Below are 27,913 nucleotides of genomic sequence, written 5' to 3' on the forward strand. Positions count from 1 at the left end.
AGCCATGTAGCCAGGCACTTATAATAGCAAAAGTTTGTGTCGGCAGTCCAGGGGGCACAGGAAAAAGGCTGTGGCCTCTGTCTGGCACGGGGTCAGGAAAAGCTTCTCAGAGCAGTGATTCCAGCTGCATCTTGAAGGTTAGGAGGCTAGATAATTTGATATGATGGGTGGTCATTATGGACGTGGACAGAAGGGGTGAATTAAAGATGTGCTCTGGAGAATAAATTGACTAAGTGGTCTTGAAACACAGGAAGGAGTGAGTGGCAATGCCAGGGCTTCTACAGGGATGTGGCCAGGCTGTCAATACCCAGGGTGGGGACTGGCTAGAGTGGCTCAGTGGTTGAGTATTGACCTATGAACCAGGAGGTCACCATTCAATTCCTGGTCAGGGCACATGCCCATGTTGCGGGCTTGGTCCCTGTTGGGTGTGTGCAGGAGGCAGCCAATTAATGATTCTCTCTCATTATTGATGTTTCAATCTCTTTCTCTCTCCCTTCCTCTCTGAAAAAAATAAAAATAGATATTAAGAAAAACACAAACCTAGGGTGGCATGGAGGGGGTAGGGGCCTGTGTTCAGACCAGTGGCTTGGCTCTGTTAACAATAGTACCAAAACCAAACACTTACTAGTATCCAGTTACTTCATAACAAGCCCAGTGACAAGTGCTCTGAATCCATTGTCAGCGTACCCCAAATGTGGCGTGTGTCTTCTGAGAGATTATTTTAGGTGACACCCAGTTGAGGCACAGAATAACACTGACTCACACAGTTTCCTTTTTAATCCTCTTGGGAGCTTTCTGATTACTTCAAGGAGAAAACCTTATTTTGAAGTTGCCATTTTCAACTCCATTTTTATACACGCTAATCTCCATTTTAACAAAGAGAGGACAGCCTCGGGCACAGAGCCTTCAGCAGGAAATAATATTTATGTGGAATTTAACAAAATTTTAATTATTTTATTAGACAAAATTTTCAACGCAATTTTTATTGGCATTATTCCTATGGTCACTATCAATTTATAGTGATCTGCTTGTCGATTTATGGTAGCAATATGAAGTTTCCTGTTAAAGTACATCAAGTTAAGTGAAAACATGGGCTGATTTAAAGAAAATTATTTCTGGCACGCTCTGCCTCTTGGGAGCTCGGCCTGCCTTTCCCTCCTCCTTTTCTTCCCCCCAGGCCTTGCTTTTGCCTTCTCTTCTCCTAAGCTCCTAGGGCCCTTCTTTTGCTTTTGTAACTTGTTTCTTGAGCCCACACAGCCCAGCTGGCTCACTTCTACTAGGTCTGTAACTTTCTAAATAAACTTTCCTTTATAATTTGAGTAAAAAAATAAATAAAATTATTACCTAATTAATATTTCAGGTTTTATGCAGATATGGCTAAGATCAGGAATGAATACACCAATGACTAAAGTTTGCATTATCTCACTCCTTGCCACAACTCTGTTGGGCAAATGCTATTTTATTCTCAATTTAGTTATTACAAAATTGAGATTTATAGAAGATAAATCATTTGGGCCTGGTCATCCAGCTAGCGAGTGCTGGAGCTGGGATTTGAACCCCAGCCTCTCTGACTCTGAACCCCATGTTTTTAAAGACCAGATATCTGACATTAGGTAAAAGTAGGATTCTGGAATATTACAGCTGGAATGGCCATTTGAAACCATTTGGTCCAGGATTGTCAAACGTCTTTACTGCCATCACCCGATTTTTTACATTTTTCAGTTTTGAAAAGAAACAATAGCATTTAATCAGGTGTTATTAATTTATTCTCCCACTGATTATGGATCAGTTATAGGTATGCAATGCCCACTGGAGCTTTGGATCAGCTTGAAAGAATTACGATTGCCTCGGGTCTTAAAAATGTACGTTGAGAATAGATTGTGAATCTGTTAGCATCTTCATGGATTCCTAGGTGCCTGTGTATCCTAGGTTCAGAATGACCAGTGTAGTCCACCCTCTCTATTGACTAAGACGCAGACAAGGGGGGTGGTTTTGTCACATGGGAGTAAGTGACAGGGTCAGAAATGGAGTCTTGATAAGGTGCCTCATTATCCAAATGAGCTCCATTCCTGCCCTAAGAGCTTTGGCTCCACGTGTGTGTGTGTGTGTGTGTGTGTGTGTGTGTGTGTGTGTGTTTTACATTCCTGATACCCTGGCTGCTTCTCTTCCATTGACTAGCACTATAGCTCTTCCTGAATATCATCTCCATTGTTTTTCCCTTTGGTCAGATGAAGTGCTACTATTCACTTGGCACTTACCACGTGAAGAGTCACTGTGCTAAGAGCTTTGTTCTTTTAATTTGGTCCTTACCATAGCTCTGTGAGGAAGGAATTATTATCGCCACTTAATGTATAAGGACAGCGAAACAAAGTAAATTAGTAATTTGCTTAAGGTCACACAACTGGCAAATTTGAATCTGTAAGCCTGATGCAGGGCACATGCCTTGAAGCACTCCTGTGATCTCCCATTCGCATGGCTAATTTTTATACAGCCCCTCTCTTAGGTCTCAACCTTAATAGTGATTCCTCTGGGAAATCTTCTCTGATATCTCCCAATGCTGTTAGTTTTCTCCTTCTAGCTGTTTCAGCAGCAGCATCTGTTCCCCCCACTTTGTTGTAATTTCCTACTATCTTGTCTGCATCATCTTCCAGAGAGGTCGCGGTTGCCCCCTCCACAGCCAGCAAAGCGTGGAGCACATGGTGGGCACAGCGAGCACATGGTTGGCACAGGGAGCACATGGTGGGCACAGGGAGCACATGGTGGGCACTTGTTGACTGAGTGAATGTGCCATCTCTGTTCCCTGCCTCTGTCTCAGTCACTATGCTTAGTCATCAAATACTGGAATTCCTGCCTCTGAAATGCCTTCTCTTCCCTTCCTTTGCACACCCCCTAGTTCCCTGCCTCTACTTTAGCTCTGTTTCATGATCTCTTGTGTAGATAGGTTCTCAAACATTTGTTCCCACAATGAACAGTTTATTGGGTACAACAAGATCATTCTGTGAACTAAGGTTGGTCATTGTAATGACAGTGGCTCACCTTTCCGTAAGCAATCTTTGAACTTGGAAGTAAAGAATCTATCATGGGCTGTTTGACTTTACCCAATGCCTCAAACTGCCGCCCAGGTAGATAGAAAGTTGGCTAGAGATTACAATAAACTGTGGCCTTTTGCTGCAAGGTCTGGGTTCTAGGTTGACCCCTGGATGTTTCTGTGAGTTCATGTGGGCCCTGTCACATTGGAGGAACACATCTTTTCAGTTGCCAAAGCTAAGTAGCAATATTTCAAAACTCCTGGTTCAGGGGGAGTGTAGTATTCATAGTCCAACCATATGAAGAACCTCCTTGAAGTTCTAACACATGTTCACCATCACCTTCTGCCCAGTCAAACTATAGCAGAAGTTTTTGATGCTGCTTAGATTATTATCCCACCTCATTTGGTTACTAGCTTCTCACATAAGAACACCGCCCCCCCCCCCCCCACCAAAAAAACAAAACAAAAAAACACCAAAAAACCCCCAAACAAACCACACCCACACACACAAAAAAACCCCACACACTAAACAAGTACTTGAATTCAATTTGCTATCAAGCATTCTAAATGCCACAGTGAGCTTACAAAAAAGAAAGGTTAGAAAAGATATGTATTCATGGGCGCCTTGAAACCTGTTTCAAGGTGATATTAAACAGGCTCATGCAATTCAACTTTCATGTTGCCAACTTAGCATGAAAGAAGCTGTCACTTTTGGGAAAGGGACTCTTGGAACACCCCGGTATTGGAATGAATACTCAACCACTGACCAACCACTTTTACTTCATTTCCATTCTCCTTGCTGCCACCTTAAGCAAAACTCTGATTTTGCCTCTCCTTTGCCTAAGAATCTGTCAGTAGCCCACAGTTAGATGACAACAGTCTCTCAGCTACTCATTTCCCTGTTTTCAGGTGAGATACCTCATTGGCTCAGCTCATCTTTTTTGGTCAGACAGGATGCCAATGGGTGGCTGAACTTGTGCCAGGCATTCACCCCTGGACCAATCAAATGTGATGAGGAGGTGGAGCCATGCGGTCCTGATCAAGCTGACTCAGCAGGGCTCTGGCAGGGAACAGATTCCCCCAGGGAAAGATGTAGTCAGGTTAAGTGCAGAAATTTGAGATTAAATCAAGTAATGAGCAGTTAAATAGTTGGGATATTTAAAGAAATTAAGATTTAGGGGAGACTTGAGAGCTTTCTTAATTGTTTGAAAAGAATTATCCCATGGATGTGGAGGCTCTTTTTTTCTGCTTAGCTTCAGGGAGTACAACAAGAACTAATAAGTGGGTGTTGAAAGGTGCTGAGCATATTAGGGAAAACAAACTCCAATAAGAAACGTTCCCAATTGGACTCCCTTTTGAAGTCATGAGTTTCCTTTAGGGGACATGTTTGAACTGAACTTGAGCATGTGCATTTGGAAGGGTATGGGTCAGATGACATTGAAAAGTTCTTCCCAACATTTGCAATTCCAAGGACTTACTTTAAAGGGTTTCTTCTCAACCACATTGGCAAAACACCTGGGCAAATATATGTGCACCTCTGAGTTCAACACCTGGCCTGTGGCATTTGCACAATTGAGTAGCATTTCCTGATCTGTGTGTCTCAACTTAACTTCGGTATCATTGGAGGCTACTTAACCATCTGGCTGCTGCTACCTCATGCTTCCTGGAGTGCCGGTTGCTTTCAGCTAGGTTTAGTAGTCTTGGGCGCATTTCATTTTCTAAACAGCTAAGCAATTTTAATATAGGAAGCAAGAGCAAGGGTGATGACAAACCCACACCATTCTTAGCATGAGAGAGAGAGAGAGAGAGAGAGAGAGAGAGAGAGAGAGAGAGAGAGAGAGAGAGAGAGAGAGGAGGGAGAGGAGAGAGGGAGGGAGAAGCTTGACTGCCTGGATAGAATCTACTAGTGATTTTGAATCACTGAACTCATTTGTAACTAACATTGTAATTAGAGTTAAACCACGAAAGCCAAGATTTAGGAGACCATCTGGTTTGCTGTTTGGAGAAAGGGATAGGACATTCCAACCTCGGGGAATAGAGTTTCTGGGGCTCTTGAAAATGACCTTGTACTTTACTTGACTTCTTTCTGTTTCAATCTCCTCTGTGATGGATGGCAAATGATGCACTGAAAAAACACAGATGTTTTCCAAGACCTTGACAGAATGGTTCTCTCCATTCTCTGGCTTGAATCCAGCAGCACAAGATCTGTGGACATGTGTTGAGGGCCTGTTCAATGCAAGAGACTGGGCTAGTTCCTGTGGATTGAAAGTATAGAGTGTCTTTCTTTAAGGAGACTGGAGAATAATGGAGGGCCAAACAGAAATACTCGAACAGTTGAAAAGATGATTTTAAAGAGGTCAAAGTAGAGGGACCCCATGATGAGAGCTTTGAGGAATGGAGGGATCTCTGTGGCCTGCAGTCATCTATGGACACTTCATCATAGAGATGCTATGCTGGGCTTGGCGGACTCGAATAGGTCTAAAGTGCATTCACAGTAAGTAGAGCTGTCATGAGCAGGGCAAGCTGCTGAAAAGTCAGGGCTCATTTAGAGGGCCGAGAATCCATGAACTTGAGTAGAACATCCCATAGGATGTTAGATTTAGCATTCTTTCCTGGTAGACAGGGAGCAATATGATTCAGTTATGTATCCTCAGATCTCTACTCAGTTTCCAAAACATGAAGCCTCGTTGAACACTTACTCTCTAGATCAGTGGTTCTCAACCTTCCTAATGCCACGACCCTTTAATACAATTCCTCATGTTGTGGTGACCCCAACCATAAAATTATTTTCGTTGCTACTTCATAACTGTAATTTTGCTACTGTTATGAATCGTAATGTAAATATCTGATATGCAGGATGTATTCTCATTGTTACAAATTGAACATAATTAAAGCATAGTGATGAATCACAAAAACAATATGTAATTACATATGTGTTTTCCGATGGTCTTAGGCGACCCCTGTGAAAGGGTCATTCGACCCCCAAAGGGGTCGCGACCCACAGGTTGAGAATCGCTGCTCTAGCTGATCTTCACTACTTTATTGGCATTAGCCTGCAAAATTATTCAGGCAATGAAGGCATTTGTTCATTGAAAACTATATATCACAGCCTTGGGCTATGGACACAGACTCAGAATCTGTCTTCTCCAGGAGACTGTAGGCTCCCAGGTGACTGGATGCTGAAACGGGTGTAGTAGGGACACAAAACAGTCATGGCAGTGCTGGGGCAGATTGAGGGAACTTATGACCAGAAAAATCACAATAACTCAATTGCATGTTATTTGAAAGCAGGCACTGTGCCCTGTTTGTTCATCTGAGCCTCTGTTCCTAGAATGTGCCTAACATGATAGATGCTCACTAAATATTTACGGAATAAACTAAATGAGCTGCTGTCTTCCATTATAGCCAGAGCAGATCCCAAAGAAGTTGTCCATAATCATTGTTTCTTTGCCAAGAGAATGCAGGAAGAGTCCACCGAGTTATTTTTTAACACAAAATATGCCATCTCTCCCAGTAACTTCAAGTTTCAACTTAATACCTTTCTTACCCCTGCTAGGAGCCTGGCTGGGTCCTGCAGGCCACCTGTTTTCCAGCATTTGGTCTTGGTCCTTGTTCCTGTGAAACTCCATCCACTTCTTTCCTCATGTTGGCCCTCCTTTTGTGTTCCAAAGGCCTCCAACTCTCACCTCGCTGGGTGGTAACCATGTCAATCAATATGCCAATCGGAAGGCATGTGTTCCACTTACTCAACTGTCATCTCCTTGTGCTATGTGCAGATTGCACAACCACCGGGCAGACACTGTGACCCTGTGTAGTGTTTGCATTCCCCCAAACACCTATTATTGAAATATGTGCAAAATTTTGCAAGTACATTATTCCATTTATCCTCATAGGAGATAGACAGGAGAGGAATCCTCACCCCATTTATAATGAAGAAGCTGTGACGAGCTGAGGTTTCTCAAGATCAAACTGTTAGTAAGAGTGGCATCTCAAACCCATCGCTTTCATTTTAAAATAAATTTCCTCCTGATTTTGAAAGTTAGATATGTTCCCTGCAGAAAATCTGGATAAAAGTAAAATTATGACACAGAGCTAGTTGCTGTTAATGGCTTGGGTTTTCTTCTGTTTTTTTTTTTCTTTCTTTCTTTTTTAAAATTTCATTTCTATGTTCAGATATGTTACAATTATATACATATACACATTTTTATTGATATTGAAATCCTATTATACATACCATTTTATAACCTGCTTTTTGGCAATATAATGTCATATAGCATTATATTACTCTCAGGTGATTCAGTATTTGTATATATTGCAAAATGATCATCATAATACTAAGTCTGGTTAATGCCCATCACCACACATAGTTATTTTTCCCTTGTGATGAGATTTTTAAAGATCTCTCTGAGCAGCTTTCAAATATGCAATGCAGTGTTATCAGATGCAGTATGTAGAGTCACCATACTCTACATTTTATCCCCAGTATTTACTTATTTGTTTATTTATTTTATTCTGACCAACTTTACCCATTTTGGTTACCCCCTCCTCCCCAACCCCCATCTCCTGCCTCTGGAAACCACCAATCTATTTTGTGTCTGAGTTCTGTTTTTTTTTTTTTTTTTTTTTTTAGATTCCACCTATAAGTGAGATTACACAGTAGTTGCCTTTCTCTGCCTGACTTATTTCAATATAATCTGCCTTTTACTTAATTAGAATATCATTCATGTATTCGGCATGCATTCAAGGAGCATCTCCTGTATGCCGGGTGTGAGCTGAGTCCTGTAGTCACTGGCATTCAACCAATCATCAGGGTCATTACTGCAGAGTCAGAGTGGTGCTAAGTCACAGGGAGGAAGGGAGAGTGTGCTGGGCGGCAGGACCCAGAAGACCTCTTTCAGGTTGAGAGGTGAGGAAACAGCTTTCTGGAGAAGTTGCCCTGGACACCATGTGCTCTAATGTGTAATGTTTTCCCCCCATGGCCCGCGTGGTTCAGGGTTCAGAATCTGGAGAGCGGCCGCACACAAATGGAAGAGACCAGACAAGAGACAATAATTTGGAAATTGGGGGGCCAGGCGAGAGCCCATCCCAAGAGGATGGACCCTGCTTGTGCTCAGGTCTTGCCACTCTTTTATTCAGTTTGGGATCCACCCATAGCCCTTAGGCAGGCAAGTTCCAGTAACAGGCAGACTATCTTATCAGTAAGGATTTACATGACTATCTGGTGGGGAAGTTGCTTCAGCTACCATTGTCTTGACTAAACAGTGGGTGCATAGCTCTGACCTTTGCCAGGGCTTCAAGGGTCACCAGCCTTCTGGGTTCCCTGTCCACACCTCTCTGCCAGTGAAGACAATAGGCGGCTTCCCACATCTAAGAGTGGGGGCAAGGGGCCAGCCAGCAGCATCCAATCAGAGTGATATGAGTGAGGGCCCAGAGCCAGCAAGAGTTTCCAGGCTGGGGGAGGAGCCTGGCAGGAGGTGAACCTGGAGCGGGAGGCAGGCTCAGATCCCCAGCCCCCTCTCTGGACTGGGGGCTTCATCCTAATTACAGGGAAGGCAATGAAGGACTTTACAGAGAGCGACGTGACCCTCATTATAAAAAGACCATGTAGGCTGAATCGAGGAGTATGGATGGGGAGAGGGGAGAAGGAGTTGATCATTAAATATTCTGCAGCACAATTCTTAATGGTAGCATACTATTCTATTTTGTCAGTGTGCCTTACTTAAAAAAAAATGTGTTTGGTGTTACCTTTGTTATAATCCCCAGAGTAACGAATGCCCCTGCAGAAAAGTTATTGTGCACGGCCACGGTGCTGGCCTCCGACGAAGCCACTGGCGGTGAACTTGCTGGACCAGAGCGCATGTGCAGTGTGAAGGCTGGCTTTCCATATTGTTAAGTTACCCTCTAGAATGGCAGGGAACCAGTGTGCTGATTTCCATACACCCTTGCTTACTCTGACTGTAATTTTAAAGACGTCTGTGTCCTAATGGGCTGTAAAGGAGACCTCGTGTTTTAATGTCCATGTCTTTGATTACCAGTGCGAGAGAACATTTTTAAATAAATGTATTTATTTTTATAGTTTCTTCGAATTGCTCTCAGATCCCTATATTTCTATCTCTGGACCAGAGCCCCTCGCAGGGCACTGCACACCCCCTTCGGATGTCTTCTAGAGATTTCACAAGATTTCCTGGGCAGGTTGGCTCTAGCGTCAGGGAGGCCATCTTCCCAACTTAAAGGTGCTGACAGACAAAAGTGGCCGCCCCATGAGCAGGAGATCCAGGTATTTTTATCTGTCACAGAGACTTGTACAAAAAAAAAAAAAAAAAAAAAAGACACAGTAAATAATTTAAAAATAATTTTTAAAAATTTAAAAGATAGTTTAAAAATTAAAAAAATAATTTAAAATTTAATTTAGAGATGTTCTTTCTTCTGCTGACAAATAAGAGAGCTGTGGCCTTAAAACATTCAGCTACTTAGATCAGCACTGTCCAATGGAAATATGACATGAGCCACATATGCAATTTTAAGTGATCTAGTGCCACCATAAAACGATAAAAAGAAACCAGTGAAATTCATTTTACTAACATTTTATTGAGCCCAATCGATTCCAAGTATTGTCATTGCTACATGTGGCCATTAGAACAATTATGGATGTGATATTTTATGTTCTTTTGTCCACACCAAGCCTTCAACATTCATTGTACGTTTTACATTGGCAGCGCGTCCTCGGTCAGCCCGGCTACGCCTCAGGCTCTCGGCAGTCACACCTGGCTGCGGCTTCCCTGCTGGACAGCATGGTGCCAACTGGAGTGCCCGCTGCTGAGCTTTATGGCCTCACAGGATTATTCTAGGGCTGGAGTTCATTGTTTGGTGAACTGGTATCCAAGGCAGGCACCAAAGGGGGAAGTTCCTCGATTGCAGCCTCTGTTCTTCCACTGTGGGACTATTGTGAGGTTATGAAGTGCAGGTCCGTAGTAAACTCTCTAGGTGGTGCAGGCGGTGTCAGGGTGTGGTGGTTCTACCTCGCACACACATGTATTTTTTTTAAAAAGTCTGACCTCAGAAAGCAGAGGATGGATGAACAGAGAGGAGATCTTCTTGGGCAGAACGTCCTGTGGAGTCCATCTGAGCCTTTAAATGTTGGCCATAAAGGTATTTCTGCTCTTCAAGGCAAATGGGTTCTGTTTCACCTTCAGGGACTTTGATCTCTGTACTCACCCTGTCTGATGGATGCGGGGAGTGGCCAGCAGGTGGGGCCAGCGAGTTGGTAACCGCGGACAGTGCTAACCAAGGCTTCCACAGCTGGGACCACGTTTGGCGCTCAGATGCTGACGTGATGGGAAGCTGGAGGTGTTCATCCTGCAAACAGGGGAAATGGATAATTGGAAGGTTTTTTCTTATGGTCTAAAATGGCAGAAAAAAAACCCCTTTTCACGTTCATAAATATTTATCAAAAGCCGAGTCCAGGCCCGGCCAGGAAAAACAGAAAATCTGCAAGGAGATCATTTCGAGAGCTGGATGTAAAAGAAATTCCATTAATAAATTTTATATTGATTACATATTGATATGATAACACTCAGAGTGAAAAGTAATAAGAAAGTTAAAAGAAAAGTGGCCGAGAAGTACTTTGTAGAAGGAAAGACTGAAAATAGGATGAACTAATATTGGTCCCTAAGGGGTGGGGACAGGAGGACGTTAGTAAGTGGGGGGGGGGGGCGGGGGGGGGGCGGGGGGAGGGGACGGGGGGGGTGAAGGGGAGGATTCTCAGCTGGAGTGAGAGGGTGAAGGAAAGTTAGATCTAGGACTGGAATATTTTGCACCCAACCCCCACCTCCCACATTTGCTGCCCAAAGCCCGTCTCGGAATCCCTGCTGTGAGCATGTCTGTCCCTGAGCTGCGAGGGGAGCCTGTTGGGTCTGTTTAAGCCAGCGGTTCTCTGGGTCGCGACCCCTTTGGGGGTCGAACGACCCTTTCACAGGGGTCACCTAAGACCATCGGAAAACACATATATAATTACATATTGTTTTTGTGATTCATCACTATGCTTTAATTATGTTCAATTTGTAACAATGAAATTGGGGGTCACCACAACATGAGGAACTGTATTAAAGGGTCGCGGCATTAGGAAGGTTGAGAACCACTGGTTTCAGGAAAATCCAGGTCAACGCGTTCGTTATCTCAGAGGATATCAGCAAGCAGCTGATCTTGTCTGCATGTGTGTGTTGTGTGGCTGGCTTGGACAAAGTTTTAAAAATTTTCCAAGTTGTTAATATGTAAACAATTTTTTGCTGAAACATCCAGGTTTTCAAATAGGGCTGAGCCGTGGTGCCTTTGCTCAGCACCATATCCCTGCGCTTCCTCGGCTTTCAACTCCCCTCTTGAGTGTGAGGGCATTTGAGTTAGGAACCTGTAGCTTGTAGGGGAGGCAAAATCTTACCTCCACTCTGTTGGAGTTTTTTTTGGGGGGCTAAACCTAAGAATTAACTTGACAGGACAGTTTAGCAGGAGAAAAGCATATAAATGTATTTCATAGACATTTTATGTGCCCAGGGAGCTCCCTAAGGAAGTGGAGACCCAAAGCAGTGGCAAACCCTAAGCGTTTTACACTGCGTTCAACCAAGAGAGGCACGTGTGGAAATGTGACTCACCTATGTGGGGAGGCGAAGGGCAGATAAGAATTGTTTAAACAAGGGTTGTTGGCGCAGACTTCTCTCAATTGTGATTCCCCTGAGAGAAGTTTCTTTTCTCCTGGCACGGGGGAGCTTTTATGTCCTGTTTCCAAGAAGATAAGGGGAAAATGCCCTTCTTGCACCTGCTTTGAAAAGTGCCTTTAGCTCAAAATAATCCTGACGCCACGTGCCATGTTTTGCCACTCTTCATCACATTAAGATGTCCCTGTGAGCAGCGGATTTAAGAGAGCAAGTGTCTCTCCAAACCAGAGCCCAGGAAAGCTCGAGCCGAAGAGATTGCCACGCACCCATCCTCCACGAACACCACGCACCCATCCTCCAAATGAAGAACTCGGGGGAAGATCCGCTGCGAGGAGGCCGAGACGCAGAGGAAAGGTCTTTGCCTGGAATAGACTTCCTGATGAACAGAAGCAAAATTGAGGAGACAATTTGTTCTGAATAAGATAAACAGGGAGGGTATGATTTCTTAAAATGTCTGGGGTGAAAAGACATCAAAATGCCTGAAATGAGAATCAGAGCTGGGACTGTTGATTGAAGCAGGGGAAGTAGAGACTACGCTGGAGAAACTGTCATTGGCTGAGGGGGTATGTTACCAGGTCCTCCAGGAGGCAGAGCAGGGTCATAAAGATGAAAAGAGGGAGAGATCCAGAAGCCAGAGGTGACAAGTGTAACCTAGGAGTACTAGGGATTTTGAAGGAAAGATACAGAGCAAGAGATGATAAGCAATGACTGCAGGAACAATAGCAAGAAGTTTGCAAAACTAAAAAAACTCTTGGATGGAAAATGTTTCCTAGGCTTTTCAGGCAAATCTTTAATAGAATCTGTGTTAAGACAAACCCTGGTAAGGATTTTAAATTTCAGGATATAGCTTCTGAACCGAAATTAGAGAAAAGGAAAGAAAAGAGGTTATTTTAAAAGGACACTAATCAAGTTAGTTTCCATTTTAATTTTTTTTTGCTTGAATATCTAAGTGTAGAGAACATGACTAAGGCCTGCAGAGTTCCCAGAGACCTCAGCTGTGACCCCCAACTTTTATACCCAGAGAAGATGGTATTCTTGGACCAAAGGGTCCAAAGGAAATGCAAAAGTCTCAGAAAATATACCTCCTAAATAAATCCATTTATGCAAAGTAACGCTAAATGTTCCATACACGATGTGCTTCTGAATCCTGTGTTTTATATTTAGGACTAGCGTTGGCCTTCACATCCAACATCCATTTTTCTTAATTCTGCATTTATGGCCCCTATTGTAAGCAGCTTCTAATATGATCAAATATGCAGCCCTGTCAAACTAATGCTGGTTTTTAAACATTTCTTTTCACAAGATATGCAATCGGTGGGACCATAAGGAGCTTCTCTGAGGAAGCCTTATAGCGGATTGGTGATTATTGGGAGTGCATATCACAGACACTAAAAGAGCAATGATGCTTTTAGAAAGGATTTGCATTGGTTTCTTAGTGCCCCCTGCAGGGAAAAGTACACATATTTCTGTAAACAAGAGAATTGTTTACAGAAACCTAACATGGTGCCTGGCACATAGTAGGTTGGCAATAATGGATGAGTGTTTGGCCGAGTCAAGAAAAACACTTCTATATAAACATTTATTTATCCATTCTCCTATTGATGGACATTGGATTATTTCCAGTTTGGGGCTGCTGTGGACATTGTTATACAAGTTTGGATGCATTTTTTATTTCTCTTGGGTAAGTGCTCAGGAGTGAAACTGGGTTTATGGGGTAGATGTACATTTAATTTTCAGGGAGATACAATGAAAACTAATTAAAAAGACTTAAAAGAAAGACTGTTAGCCCTGGGTATTGGCAAGGATGTGTAACAATACTCCTTTTAAAGGAAGACTCTACAGCCTGGCCATTGTGGCTCAGTTGGTTGAGTATGAACCCAGAGGTCTCTGGGTCAATTCCCAGCCAGGGTGCAAGCCCAGGTTATCAAGCCCCAGTAGGGGGTATGACGGAGGAGGTTTCTCTATCCCTCTCTCTTTCTGTCTCTCTAAAATCAATAAAACATTATTTTTTTAAAAAACAGGCTCTACAAATTGGCCCAGCCTGTGTTGCTAAGCAATTGAACGTTGACCTATGAACCAGGAGGTCATGGTTCTATTCCTGGTCAGGGCACATGCAAAGGTTGCAGGTTCGATCCCCACTGTGGGACCTGCAAAAGGCAGCCGATCAATGATATCCTCTCATTGATGTTTCTATCTCTCTCTCCCTCTCTGAAATCAATAAAAATATATTTAAAAATATAATATTTCCTTTATATCCCATTTCTTTGCAGACTTTATGCATTATTTTTAAAGTTAACATACAGCAAAATTTACTTTTTGGTGTGTAGTTCTATGAGTTTTAACACACATATGAGTTCTTGTAACCACCCTCACAATCAGGATGTAGCATGAGTCCATCATCCAGAAAATTCCCTTGTGCTGCCTCTTTGTAGTCAAGCCCTCCCTCACCCGTAAACTTTGACAAGTACTGCTCTGTTCTCTGTAGCTATGATATTGCCTGTTCTCAAATGTAATATAAATGGAAGTGTGCAGCATGCAACTTTTGAGGCTGGTTTCTCTCTCTCAGCATCATGCCTGTGAGAGTCATCCCTGTTGTAAGTATCCAATACCTCATTTCTTTTTATTGTTGGGGCATTCTGTTGGATGACATGCAAATGTTTGTTAGTCTGTTCACCCACGGAAGGACATTTGAGTTGTTTTCAGGTTTTGGTAATTAGGAATAGAGCTGCTTTAAACATTTATGTAAAGGTTTTTGTGTAAATGTCAGTTTTCATTTCTGTTGGGTGTCGGTATCTCTTGAACAATTTTTCTTCATGATGGTTACATTTTTCTGGTTTTTTTTTTTCCATCTTGCAATATTTTATTGAGTACTGCTCACTGATGACATTTTGTAGACTCTCATTCTGTAATCTCTCTCTGAAGACGGTTTACCTTTGAGTTCAATAGACCGTTCAATGATTGGGTGGTCACCTAATAATTGTGTAAACTTGGTTTTATACTTTGTTATGCTGTATCTGTGAAAAACCCAACATAGCTAGTTCACAAGCCCCTCTGATTTGGTGGGAACCAGATTCTGAGCTTTTTCCTCTGTGGATTTGGTCAGGGCTTGGTTTTAGGCTTTGCTAGGGCAGGCCTAGAGTAGACATGGTCCTTATGCATAGAGGCAAACTTTCTGCTATGTCAGCTTGTTGCCTTGGGAGGAAATGAGGTGTTAATAGATCTTGCTACTTGGTCAGGCTGGATTCCCAGTGTCCTCTAGACTTCAGTATCACAATCCTATTCTTAAACTTACAGCAGCAAGTCTCAGGTAAGCCTGGTCTCATCCAATGCATGTGAGCTCAGCCCTTGGATGGGGACCCCAACATAAACTTCTGGGGTGCTCTTCTGTTGTAATTCTCTCCTCTCAGTGCCCTGCTCCACAGTTCCTAGCTGTTTCAGCTGCCCCAAACCTCGATCTTTGCCCAGCTGAGCAGGACCACCATGCTCGGCTTGGATGTTAGCTTATTGTGCCTTATTTAGGATTGTCCCCAGGCATATTGCTGGAGGGCAAGGAGCGGGGTTTGCAGCACAGCCCAAGTTTCCTGTCTGTTAGGAGTTGCATTTCTTGTACTATTGTCCAATGCCTGAGATCAGTGGCTTCCTGGATTTGTCTTTTTTAAAAAAATATTTTTTTTTTATTGACTTCAGAGAGAAGGGAGGGGGAGGGAGAGAGAGATAGAAACATCAATGAGAGAGAACCATTGATCGGCTGCCTCCTGTATGCCCCCTATGGGGGATAGAGCCCAGGCATGTGCCCTTGACCAAATTCGAACCTGGGACCCTTCAGTCCACAGGCTGGCATTCTATCCACTGAGCCAAACTGGCTAGGGCTGTCTTTTTTTTTTTTTTTTTTTTTTTTTTGTGGCATAGGGAAAGTCTGGTACCAGATACTTTTATCAGAAGCTGACTTGAATGACAGATTCAGGATGATTTATTAAGGGCAACCAGATGTCTTTTGCTTGCAACCTAACTTTTCATCAAGGGCAACTTCGTTTTTTTTCAACTGCCTGAGAACTCTGTGCTGAAGGGTATGAGGGATCTGACCTGACTTGGGGATTTTTGTGTTTTTATGTTGGCTACATTGAGTGGATTTGGAACCTTTTCCAAGGAGCTGAAACATAGCTTCTGTAAAGTGCACTAGGTAATGAATTTTTAATTTTCAGTCCAGTTTTACCATGGTGGTAAAAATAGGTTCAATGATATGCTTATTGGGAATTCTAGATTCTAATAAATTCTGAAGCGTTTTCTTCCAGCTCAGTATGACTTCAGGACAGCCCTGCCCTTCTCAAAAAGGATAGTTTTCTTTCTTTCTTTCTTTTTTTTTAATATATTTTATTGATTTTTTACAGAGAGGAAGGGAGAGAGATAGAGAGTTAGAAACATCGATGAGAGAGAAACATCGATCAGCTGCCTCCTGCACATCTCCTACTGGGGATATGCCCGCAACCCAGGTACATGCCCTTGACCAGAATCGAACCTGGGACCTTTCAGTCCGCAGGCCGACGCTCTATCCACCGAGCCAAACCGGTTTCGGCAAGGATAGTTTTCTTAATTGTGGGGTGGAGACAAGGCCAGTGCAGGAAGGAGAGCAAATAGCATAATTGGAAAATTTTGTCTCTTTAACCTGGTGTTAAGTAATAATAACAAATTATGGGTCGTGTCTTCTAACTTTTCAAATGTATCAGATAACAGTCTGGGCTCAGCAGGAGCCATTGAGTTCTGTGCATCCTATTTCTTATACTTCTCCTGGGACCAGTGAGTTAGCCTAGACATTTTCTTCTGATGGTTATGGCAGAGATCCAAGGGAGCAGATCCAACTGCATGAGCGCCTTTTCAGCCTTGGCTGTTTCTCACTTGTTAGCATCATATTGGCCAAAGCAAGACACATGGCCAAGCCCAACATCAATGACACTTATTCCTCCTATGGAAGTGAACAGGAGAAAGTGACTATTATTGAGAAATAATCCAATTTCCTACAAGCACTCATTATACACGAGTCACTAAGGCTACAAGTAAGGCATAGTCAGTTGCCCTAGGAGCAGTAAAAAAATTGATCCTGAACCATTAGAACAGCAATCTTACAGCTAATGGAAATTGTAGAGAAGGAGTTAAAACTCTAGTTCAAATGAACAGAAATTCTCAGGCTCTTAGGATTTTTTTCTTTTAATTTCACACCCTGGAGAATGTTAAACTTGGATTGCTGGCAGTCTACCAGAGCATTGTGTTGAGCTGAAATCCTCTGCTATTAATAACCGGGGATACTGTGATTTTGAGATTTAAACCATGATCTCATGTTAGAAGCTGCAGAGTGCCAGGAAACTGTTTGGGTTCATAACACTTGTAAAAGCACTTGAGCAAAGATGCTGGGGACTAAAGGGGAAACTCATAAGCAGGTCTGCAAACAGGGCTGCAGGGCTGCATGGCTTTGTCTCAGGGACTCTCAGTAAGAAAGGTGCAACAGAAAACTGAAATATGTGGGCCATCCCGCCACTGAGAGCAACCATCTGGGGTTATTGACGTGAATAGCTGGAGGGGCCAAGGAAGATCTCGATGGATTGCAGAGAGCAGGGCAATGGCCTGGTGCCTGATGCCTCCCCCCAACCCCCCTTTTTGAGGCCCCTCCTTCAACAGGTAGTGTTGGTATTAAAGTGAAGCCTGAGGAAGGCTCAGAAAACCTAGGTCCAGAGGAATGTTGAAAACCTAATGTTTTCTTTTTCTTCTTTTCCATCCAATAGTTAAAGCAGTGAAGTCAGGGACCTGGGCTGAAGGGCTGGGTTACAGTGTCCAGGATCCCCAGATTCCTCCAAGTCTGACTCTTGACCACACCCAAGGATGACTGAACAAAGGAACAGAGTTAAATAGAAAAAAAATGTACTGGGATACATGATGGAAGATTTCAGGTTGTGTGTAATCCATCTTAGAAGTATCTGCTCTGGTCCAACTCTCTGGTTTCACAGTTAAGGAAGCAAAAAGCCTTTCTTGGGGTCACCTAAGTCTATGGCAAGGGCAAGAGAGAACCAGTTTGTGGCCTTACAGCAGCAGCTAACAGCTAACATTTAGTGAGGCCTTGCTGGTGCCAGGCTGTTATAAACACTATATGTAAATATCCATTTGTCGTCACTAAAATTCTATAAAGTAGTTACTATAATGAGTCCCACTTAACAGTGAAGGTAAATGAGGTACGGAGACACCACACAACTTGTCTATTGTCACACAACTAATGAGTGAGGAGCAAGGATTTAAAATCACGGGCTGACTTAGAGCTTAGATTCTTTATACGCGGTGGGGCAAAAGTAGGTTTACAGTTGTGAGTACCTGAAACACATAGTTTATTCCTGTATTATTATTGATTAGTTATTGTATTATTTCCCATACAAGCAACTAACTATAAACCTACTTTTGCCTACCCCTGTATGTATTATTTATTCATTTACTTACTTAATTATTACTTAATTAATTAAATTTATTTTAGGTAACGTTGTTTAATAACATTGTTTAATAACATTATATTACATTCATTGTTTTCCGCAGTGAGAGAGAGCTAGTTAGACCATGACATACACTACATATCCCTAATAGACAAGGATGTTTCTCTTCTTGGAGACTGGCAATCCCGTAATTGAAAGGCATTGGAGAGCACTTAGGTTTTCTCTACAGAGAGGTGAGGCTGGAAAATACAGTGCTTCGTGTTCGAACAGCCGCAGGGAAGCTGGGAAGCCTTTGGAGCTGTCCAAGGTGCTACCCCCCAATTTCCAAGCATCTTTGTCTGTTGGCACTGGTTACCAATGTTTACTAACTTTTACCATAGGAGCCTAGAATTTTATGTAAGTGTTGAAAAGATTGCAATAAATAATACTTGTATTTCTACTGTGTTCTAGGCATTTTATTTATTTTAAAAATAATTTATTTTTCATGGGCATTTTAGATTTGTTATGTCAGTGTAGCCTCATAACAAATCAATGACCAAGAGGGTATATAGGGAGAAAATGGTGATGGAAGAAAAATAAAATAAAGGGGAAAAAAGAAGAGAGAATCATATAAACTACTAACCATGTTACAAGGAATCGTGAAGCAATTACTTGTTAGAAGTAAACTGGGATGTGGAAAGAGGTGACAAGAAAGTCCTTATGCAGCCCAGGTCTTATGACCTAGCTGCAAGGGAGGCTGGTCTTGCCTCTTCAGCTTCTTCCGTGGGAGGTGGATCCTGCCTCCCACCAAGTTTCCTAAGAAGGGAATGTGAAGCCATAGGAAGGGCATTTGGATGTTTAGCAGTCAAAACAAAACACAAAAAACAAACCAAACCAACAAACAATGTCCCCCACACATGCACGGTACATTTTATATCATGAAATCAGGGTATCTAGAAACACTTTTTTATGTTTATTTTTCAGATATAAATATAGAGTGTCCTAAGAATCAAAGCACTTGCAGTTACAACTAAAAAGGTCAGGAAATTGCCTGGTATTTCATGGCTGGGATTTCTCAAATTGTAGCCTATTACAGACTGAAACAGAGCACCACTTGACCTTTTCCTGTGGCAAGATGTTGTATTATCGGAATTCCCTCTTTTTATGATTTTTTTGGCCCTTTCACCCTTTCCCAATTATTTGAATTCAGGCCCAAGAAGAAAGAAATGAAGAGAAAAAGATATGGTCTGAAATTTCAGGTTAGGGGTGAACCAACTCTCTTTTGAACTTAGAGAGGAAAGAGTTTTTTCTTGCTTATATGAGTAGAACATGGGATTGGGAATCAGGAAGCTCAAATCCTAATCTTGGGAAAGTCCCCGCCTCTCTCTGGACCTGAGATTCCTCACTGATGGGGCCCTGGATTGGAGTCAGGCAGAGCCAGAGGGAGGTGGTGGCCCTAACAGACTGTGACTATAGCACCGCCAGCCCACCCCCAATAGTTCCCCAGCAGAACTATTATAACAGCATTAGTGGCCCGATGCATGAGACTCATGCAAGAGTAGACCTTCCTCCCCCTGGCTGCTGGCACCGGCTTCCCTCGCAGCCCGGGCTTTGTCTGGAAGGTCATCCAGTCTAATCAGCATGTTACACTTTTATTATTATAGACAAAATCACTCTGAGTGAGACTGGTCCTTGGGCTGATGGTTATGTCCTATTATAAAATGTTTAAGAAATTAATTGTGTGCCCTATCAGCCTAGGCCCCTCGGTGTATGTGAAGGCACCATGAACAGTTAAACGCCCGGGTTATGACCTCAGGCTAATCTCAGTTTGGACATCAGCTCTACGACTCATGAGTGGAGGAGTCCTAGGAAAGTTCCTAAGCCTCCACACTGTGGTTTCCTTGCACGCTCTCACCATGCCCATCTTACAGGTCCCTTTCAGACTCATTGTAAGAGTTAGATAGATGACAGGGGTAAAGCATGTGGCACAGTGCCTGAAGGAGACTCCACCCGAGGGGCCTTTGACAGACAGGTGGCTGCAGGAAGTGCCTGATGGGGCTGAGCAGTGGACAAGAGGTCAAGTGTGAAGCACCGTCCCCCAGTGGAAAGAGGAATTTGGAATCGTTTCCAGGCAGATGGACTGAAAATGTTCTTAGGATCACTGGCGGGTGAACTCTGAATCTATGTCTTATTCCTCTTTTGCCTATGGATTCCCCAAAGTCAGCCAAGGGAAGGGCTCAACGTGTCTTTCTCAAACAGAACTGAGTCTGTGAGCGAGGCCAGACTTCAGACTTGTATCTGGCAGTTTCCCACTCAAATTCCTACATGGGCTGTTTTTCATTTTCAACCCCAAATGGAACATAGCAGGGCTGATTCGTTCCCTTCCTTATTGTACATGACTAAGAGTGCTGTGTGCGAGATATTTTTTAAACTCATTGTTAAGTAGCTCCCATGTGTCTACATACATCTGCATCCACACCGCAGGGGAAAGGAAAGAAAAGAAGCAGGGCCTCATTCTACAGGGGGAAGGGAAGTCTAAGTGGGTGCACAAGAAATCCACGTTACCCTAGGAGTGATGTGGCCTTTAGCAAAGAAAAGCAACAAGAGTGTACTGTTTTAAAACAGAGAAAATATCTCTTTAAAATCTAGCTTTTCCAAAAAGGTCAGAGAAGTTTAAGGTTTACTCAAGTGTAAATGTCAATGGGAATAAGTGATACCTGTGAGAAAGTGGGGAGACCACTGACCTTTCATCCAAGAGGAGGCTAGAAATGATGTCTAAGAAGGGCAAGGGGAGGAAAAAACACCATAAGGATTTTGAACAAGGAAAAGAAGCCAGAATCAAGGAAAACCTAATGAACCGAAATCGTTAGTGCCACACACATGATGCTTTCAGTTGCACAGCTCTACACAATCTGAATATTTAAAAAGGTGATCTATTAGGTTATTAACTGGTCAACCTGCAGGAGAGCTTTGACTCTCAATGTGACCCTGGACTTTCTCTTTTAACCTCAGAACCGGGCTTCATGCTCACACATACTTTTCCCTCGTAGGGCCAAGGGAAAATGGGAATTTTCCACATGCACACAAAAGAATCTGCTCACTGGATAACAAACAAAGCCCAGAATTTGGTCTCTGCCATGCTCCTTGAAGAGGGAAACAAGTTCTTATTTTTGTATTTATCCTTCCAGAGTCTATGACGTTGCCTCATTCAAAGGAGGCATTCAGTCAATGTTTGTTGAAGGGAGAAATGAATTGCTTTTTCCTGTCACAGTAGGATTTGGAAGCCATATCCTGGTGATGGGCTCACCCCGTCTTCTTCTTCTTCTTTTTTTTAAAAAATTATTTTTATTGTTAAGAGTATTACAGATGTCCCCCATTTTCTCCCCTTTGCTCTCTCCACCCAGCTCCCGCCCCACCCCAGGCCTTCACCACACTATTGTCTGTGTCCATGGGTTGTGCACATATGCATATAAGTTCTTTGGTTCATCTCTTCCCGCCCTCCCTCCCCCCACTTCCCTCTGATATCTGTTAGTCTGTTGCATGCTTCCAGGTCTATGGTCCTATTTTTTTTCATCAGTTTATTTGGGTCATTAGATTCCATATGTATGTGAGATCGTGTGGTATATGTCTTTCTCTGACTGGCTGATTTCTCTTAGCATAATACTCTCCAGGTCCATCCATGCTGTCTCAAAGGGTACAGCTTCACCCAGTCTTCTTGTTTCTTCCCACCTTTTCGTCTCACACACAGAGATGTGTGTCCTAATGCAGGACGGGAGAAAGTCCCCAGTACCTTGAGCAACCTTCTCTCCATGTTGAAAAAGTCAACCCATGACAAGAAAGCAGTGGTTCAGAGCTCCTCTGCCAAGCGATGCAAACTATATTTCACCTGAGTTTCCCTAAACGTCAAACACAGAGACTGAAAATTCAGACTCTGCTCTCTCACGCTGTGGTTTCACACTGTGTGTCTTTACCCTTCTCTCACCCTGATTAAGCAATAAAAACTTGAAGGGCAAAATCTATAATATCTATTTCTCTGTATCCCACACAGTACCGAGCACAAAGCGCTACAAAGTCCTGTGAAGGAAAGGAAAAGATTAACTGCGACTGCTCCAGTGCTGCAGCCCAAACAAACCATGTCAGAGTGACATTTTCCTGCTGAATGCTGGAAATTTTTAGGGTACACATAATTCAAAGGCTTGGCACAAATTGTTTCTGGGATAAGCCAGTTGTATCAAGATGGGTGAATGTCTGTTCTAAATCTTTGTACTTAATCGTTTCCTTCTGATTCTTCAATCTGAAAGGCTGCTGGACTTGGAAAATATAAAATCGAGGTTCTTGCTCAAGTTTTGTCATTTATTAAAATTTTAAAATTGGGATAATAATATCTCCCATGCTGAGTTGTAAAACTTGAATGAGTTGACAAACGTACCTCAGAAATTATAAAGTATGATACAGAGGCCTATGGTACTTTACATCTTGAAATTTGTCTAAGAAATCCTCCTATTAGACATTGAGTTGATCGGACTTAAAATCCTTGGAGATATTTTCATAGGAGACCTTTGAAAACTATGTCCTGAGTTAGGGTTTGCAGGGGCCCTGCTATGCAATAGTTGGTTGATATTTCACCAACAGGCCCTGGTTTGTGCTCAAAGCTAAATTATCTCATGATAGCTACCATGGGGACAAATAATACAAGGAGTGGGTTTATTGGAGGGTGAGTGTTTTTAAAATCATTTTACCGCACAATCAGTGACAGTGAGAGAGAATATCTTCATCACATCACCTCCATTATAACAAACCATGAGAGCCCTGGCTGGCGTGGCTCAGTGTTTAGAGCAGTGACGGCGAACCTTTTGAGCTCGGGGTGTCAGCATTTTGAAAAACCCTAACTTAACTCTGGTGCCGTGTCACATATAGAAAATTTTTGATATTTGCAACCATAGTAAAACAAAGACTTATATTTTTGATATTTATTTTATATATTTAAATGCCATTTAACAAAGAAAATTCAACCAAAAAAATGAGTTCGTGTGTCACCTCTGACACACGTGTCATAGGTTCACCATCACTGGTTTAGAGTGTCAGTCTGCGCACACATGTATCCGGGTTTCAGGTTTGATCCCCGGCCACGTGGGAGGCAACCAATTGATATTTCATCTCTCTCTCTCTTCCCCCCTCCCTTCTACTCTCTCTAAATATATCCTCGGGTGAGGATTAACAACAACAATTAAAAAAAAAAACCCACTAGAGAGGAGAAGTATCACTGAGATCAGTTTCATGGTGCGCTCCTCCACCTTCATCGGCAAACTGCATTTCTAACAGTAACGATTGTTTTACTCGCCTCAGTGGAAGAAAGGGTATTGCGTATTCTCCAGGTCTCTGGGGGAATCACTATAAAGTGAAGTGCTTTACACAGTAGGTAAACCATAACTCTTACTGACCTTCTTGTAGTTAGAAAAGGCACATCCCATTTAAAGACACATCGCTCCTGTTGTCTGGGGACTGATATTTGAGGAAAGTCACCTATCAGTTATTAAGTAGCTTCTAGACACTTGTCTCCATCATTGGACAAGATGGAGAGAAGTCATGTGGCCACTTCTGGCGAGTGGTGACAGGTTGGTTTTTAAGGAGATACAAAATCTGAAGTGATTGTTCTTATGCGCACGCACTCCTAGATGAATTGGACTTACCAGACAGTTTAGAAAAAGGGATTCAGGCACCAGTATGTTTGTTCACTTTCTGAATGTGAGTGTGAGAGGCAGATGCCTTGGAATTGACATCTGCCTCCAATTTTAACTTCTTCAGTTGGAGAAAGAACATAACTGTGAGCCCAACTGTGAGCTCACCGAGGGCAGAGATCTGTAGCTTACCTTTCTGTCTCCTTAGCACCTAACATTTCCTTATCCCTTTAACAACGATTTTATCCAAACCAACATTTACTGAGGCCACCGCGCAGACAGGAGCGACAGCCCCTGTCATTGATGTCCCTCCTCCTTTCGCAGCTGCTGCCATTGACGAGGCGATGGAGGCAGAAACGCCCTTGGTGGCGTGTAGCGTGGAAGGAACCCCCCCCCCCCCCCCAGGGAAAGACCAGGCTGATCCGGCCCAACCGCCCGGGTGTCCTCAGTCCAGGAGAATGTGAAATTGGCATCAGGCCCGGCCGTATCACAGGAGAGGAAGAATTGGTATCGTGTCCAGGTCTGGCACCCTGACCTATGAAGCTGTTCACCGAGCAACGCACGCTGTTGGACTGGGCACTCTTTGTGCATTGGCATCGGGGGCGATCCTTTTCCCGGGACAGATCTTATTGACTGTCTGGACGTCTTTCTGAATGATCTGGCCGCAGAAGGCATTGGCCTGGCTGGTGAAAGCGGTGGGAATGCAGAAGAAAATGCTGCCGAGTTTTTGAAGCAACATAATTCAGGTCCTGAGGCCAAGCCTGTGGAGTCCTCATTTTTGTTTGACGGCTCCTCCCGCCAGGAGAATGGGCCCGGCCAGCGCGATGATTGCGATGATTGCTGGAGGAAAAGGTGGGGCAGAGGAGACCACCTCTGCCCTTCAGAGCACAGCTGGGAGAACCGTCTACAAGGAGTGTGAAAAGAGGAAGATGCCGTGAAAGGAAAAGCAAGAAGTGCCCGAAGCCCGGAATGAATCATTGTATAAAGTGAACCAGCAGCACTTGGCTGCTCTTGTCCTCTGTCCGTGGGCCTGCGCCTGTCCCTGGGCTTCCAGGGCGGTGGGAAGCCAACACAGAGACAAGGTTTAGGAAGGTCTGTATTGAGACATTTTCACCTCATTGTGTAACAGGGACAGCCAATGAATCTACCCTTCGATTTGTAAAAAAGCAAAGCAAAGCTGCTGAATGTGTTAGCCTTCTGTTAAGTCCCATAACCATGTTCTTCTCGCCATCAATTCTCATTAAAGGTTGGTTGAGCCTAAAGAAAATGCCAGTTTTGCTAATTACTAAAGATATTTAAGGAATAATCTCCATCTTACAATGTTAGATGAAGCATATAAATAGCAGCCAAGATTGATTCATGACCAAAGCAAACTGGAGGCAATCAATCACTGAACTCATTTATTCCAGAGCATTCAATAGAGAAATGTGGTCTAAAATGTGGCAGGTGAGATGGTTTTAGATAATATCCAAAGTGAATATTTAATTTTAATAGTTGTACTTTTTATTTGATTAGAAAAATATTGGCTTTTCTATTTATGGGAATGATATATTTAAATTTAAAAGTCAAGTTGAGCTCTAACTGGTTTGGCTCAGGGGATAGAGTATTGGTCCGTGGCCTGAAGGATCCTGGGTTCAATGCCGGTCAAGGGCATGTACTTTGGTTGCAGGCTCTCAGCCCTGGTTGGGGGCATGTGGGAGGCAACCAATCGATGTGCCTCTCTCACATCAGTGTTTCTCTCTGTCTCTCCCTCTCCCTTCCATTCTCTCTAATAAAAAAAGTCAATGGAAAAAATATCCTCGGGTGAGGATTATAAATAAATGAATAAAATAAAATAAAGAAAATAACAATAGCATAGGTAGTAGAAGAATATGGGAGAAAAACAAAGATGGTGCACAAATGACTAACGTATGCAGCACAGACCAACCAGTTATATGGTCACCCAGAAGTGAAGATATTTTACTTCTCAGCCTACTCACAACTTTCATTCAGGGTTTACTATATATCATGCACCAGGCCAAACATTTTACTTGTATCAGCTCTTTTTGTCTTATAACAGTTGCACCCGAGAACCATTCTTTTCTTATTCTTAAGCTAGAGGCCCAGCTCATGAAACTTGTGCGTGGATACGATCCCTAGGCCCAGCCTGAGATCAGGGCCATCTTCCCCAGCTGCCCGCAGCCAGCCCCCCTGCCACCCATCCCCGGTTCCTTGCTCGCCATTGGTGATCAGAGCCTGCTGACCGGGAAAGAGACCAAGAGGTGGTCAGTGCATCTCATAGTGACTGATCGAGTGGTCATTCTGGTCATTCTGCCGTTAGGATCAATTTACATATTACCCTTTTATTATATAGGATAGAGGCCCTGTGCACAGGTGGGGGCCAGCCAGCCTGCCCTGATGGGGGCCCTGGATTGGGGTGGGGTCCCTGCTGGGGGGTGGAGCCGATCGGGCTGAGGGGCCACAGTCGTTCTAGTCTCTGGTTGTTCTGCTGTTTTGGCCACTGGGCTTTTATTATATAGGATAGCAGAACTCTGATTTTATTGGGGTGGCAATGACTCCCCATTCAAAGACTACATTCCCAGGTTGCTTTGCAACCAGGAATGCCATATGCCTGTTTTGACAGAGGAGCTAAAAATGATGAGCGGAGAAGTTGTGTGGCACTTTTCAGACTGGCTGCTACATGAAGCTAACTCATATGGAAGGGTGCACATTTGTTTTTCCCTTTTCTTCCCTCCTGGAGTCTGGAATGCCGTTGTGATAGCTGGCACTCTAGTAGCCTTCTTGGAACATGAAGTGAGTTCAAGGATGGATGCCCAGTGCTAGAATGGAGGAATAGAAAGAGAGCAGTATGAGGCCTCGGTGACTATTGAGCTGTACCTCTGCTTGACTGTCCACCTCAGATCTCTTTTTCCTGAAGTAGAAATAAAATTCTATCTTTAAAACTTCCTTTATTTGAGGTTTTTGATTAAAGCAGCCAAACCACTGATAGAAGGTGAAGTATCAATTTGAATATAGGTAACTGTAAACAGAGCTTATGGAAGCTTACACAGAAGTTTATTTTTGTCACATAAAACAGTAAAGATGTGTGTGGCTATTCAATGGTGCCATTCAAAACCATGTTCGCCTCTGTTCTTCCACACTTACTATGCTGGCATTCATCCTCATGCTTGGTGCCTCATGGCTGCAAGAGGGCTGCTGTAGCTCCAGCCATTATGTCCACACAGCAGGCAAGATGAAATGAAAAGTTTTGTCATCACAAGGTATTGTCTTTTTATTTGGGAAAGGAATTCCTCCCCAGTAGAGTTCTCCCAACATCTCATCATATAGCACTGCTTCTCCTGGATCTGTAGTGGGGTCTGCCCCACTGAAATATATTGGGTTCCATTACTAGGGAAGAAGGAAGTGGGGAGAGACTGGCTAGGCCATGGGCAGTGAGGAAACAAAGCCTCAGAGTTGAGGTGACATGCCAATTATTACACAGGGTCTTTGGTCTCCAGGACACAGAAGAACAAGGTTTTGAATGAAGCTCAAACTCTCAAACCTGGGGTCTTAACCACTTTGACAAACTTCTCTCAGAAAGACCTTAAACATCATTGCATTCCCTTCATCAAGTTTTTAGACTCTGTTAGAGATTTTATACAGAATCCAGGTTAAATGGCAGGTAGAGCCAGAGAGACCTGAAAAATCTCTTTCAAAGCAAGCTTTCAGTGCTGCTCTGGTAGAACTTTTGAAATGATGAAAATGTCCTATGTTATGCTGTCCAAGATGGTAGTCAGTAGTCACAGCTATTGAGGACCTGAAATATGGCATTATTATATGTCAACTAGAGGCCTGGTGCATGAAATCATGTACCGTGCGGTCACTCATCCTGGCCTGCAGGACTGGGCTGAAACCAGCTTTCTGACATCCCCTGAGGGGTTCCAGATTGTGAGAGGGCGCAGGCCAGACTGAGGGACCCCACTGGTGCACAATCGAGGCTGGGGAGGGACACGGGAGGTTAGCCATCTGGGGAGGGACCATGGGAGGGCTCCAGGGCATGTCCAGCCTGCCCTC

At 43.4% G+C, this 27,913-nt stretch overlaps 1 pseudogene across 1 annotated transcript in view; it reads left to right on the forward strand.

Moving 5' to 3' along the window:
• The window catches only part of LOC308520306 (succinate--CoA ligase [ADP/GDP-forming] subunit alpha, mitochondrial-like), a 67,731-nt pseudogene extending 42,933 nt beyond the window's left edge, over positions 1-24,798 (forward strand). The window contains exon 2 of the transcript in view: positions 24,139-24,798. The product of the transcript in view is annotated as a succinate--CoA ligase [ADP/GDP-forming] subunit alpha, mitochondrial-like (transcript). The remainder of the gene's footprint in view (positions 1-24,138) is intronic.
• The last annotated feature ends 3,115 nt before the right edge of the window (positions 24,799-27,913 follow it).

The sequence above is a fragment of the Myotis nattereri genome (assembly GCF_964212035.1).
Source record: "Myotis nattereri genome assembly, chromosome: 5".
Classification (NCBI taxonomy): Eukaryota; Metazoa; Chordata; class Mammalia; order Chiroptera; family Vespertilionidae; genus Myotis; species Myotis nattereri.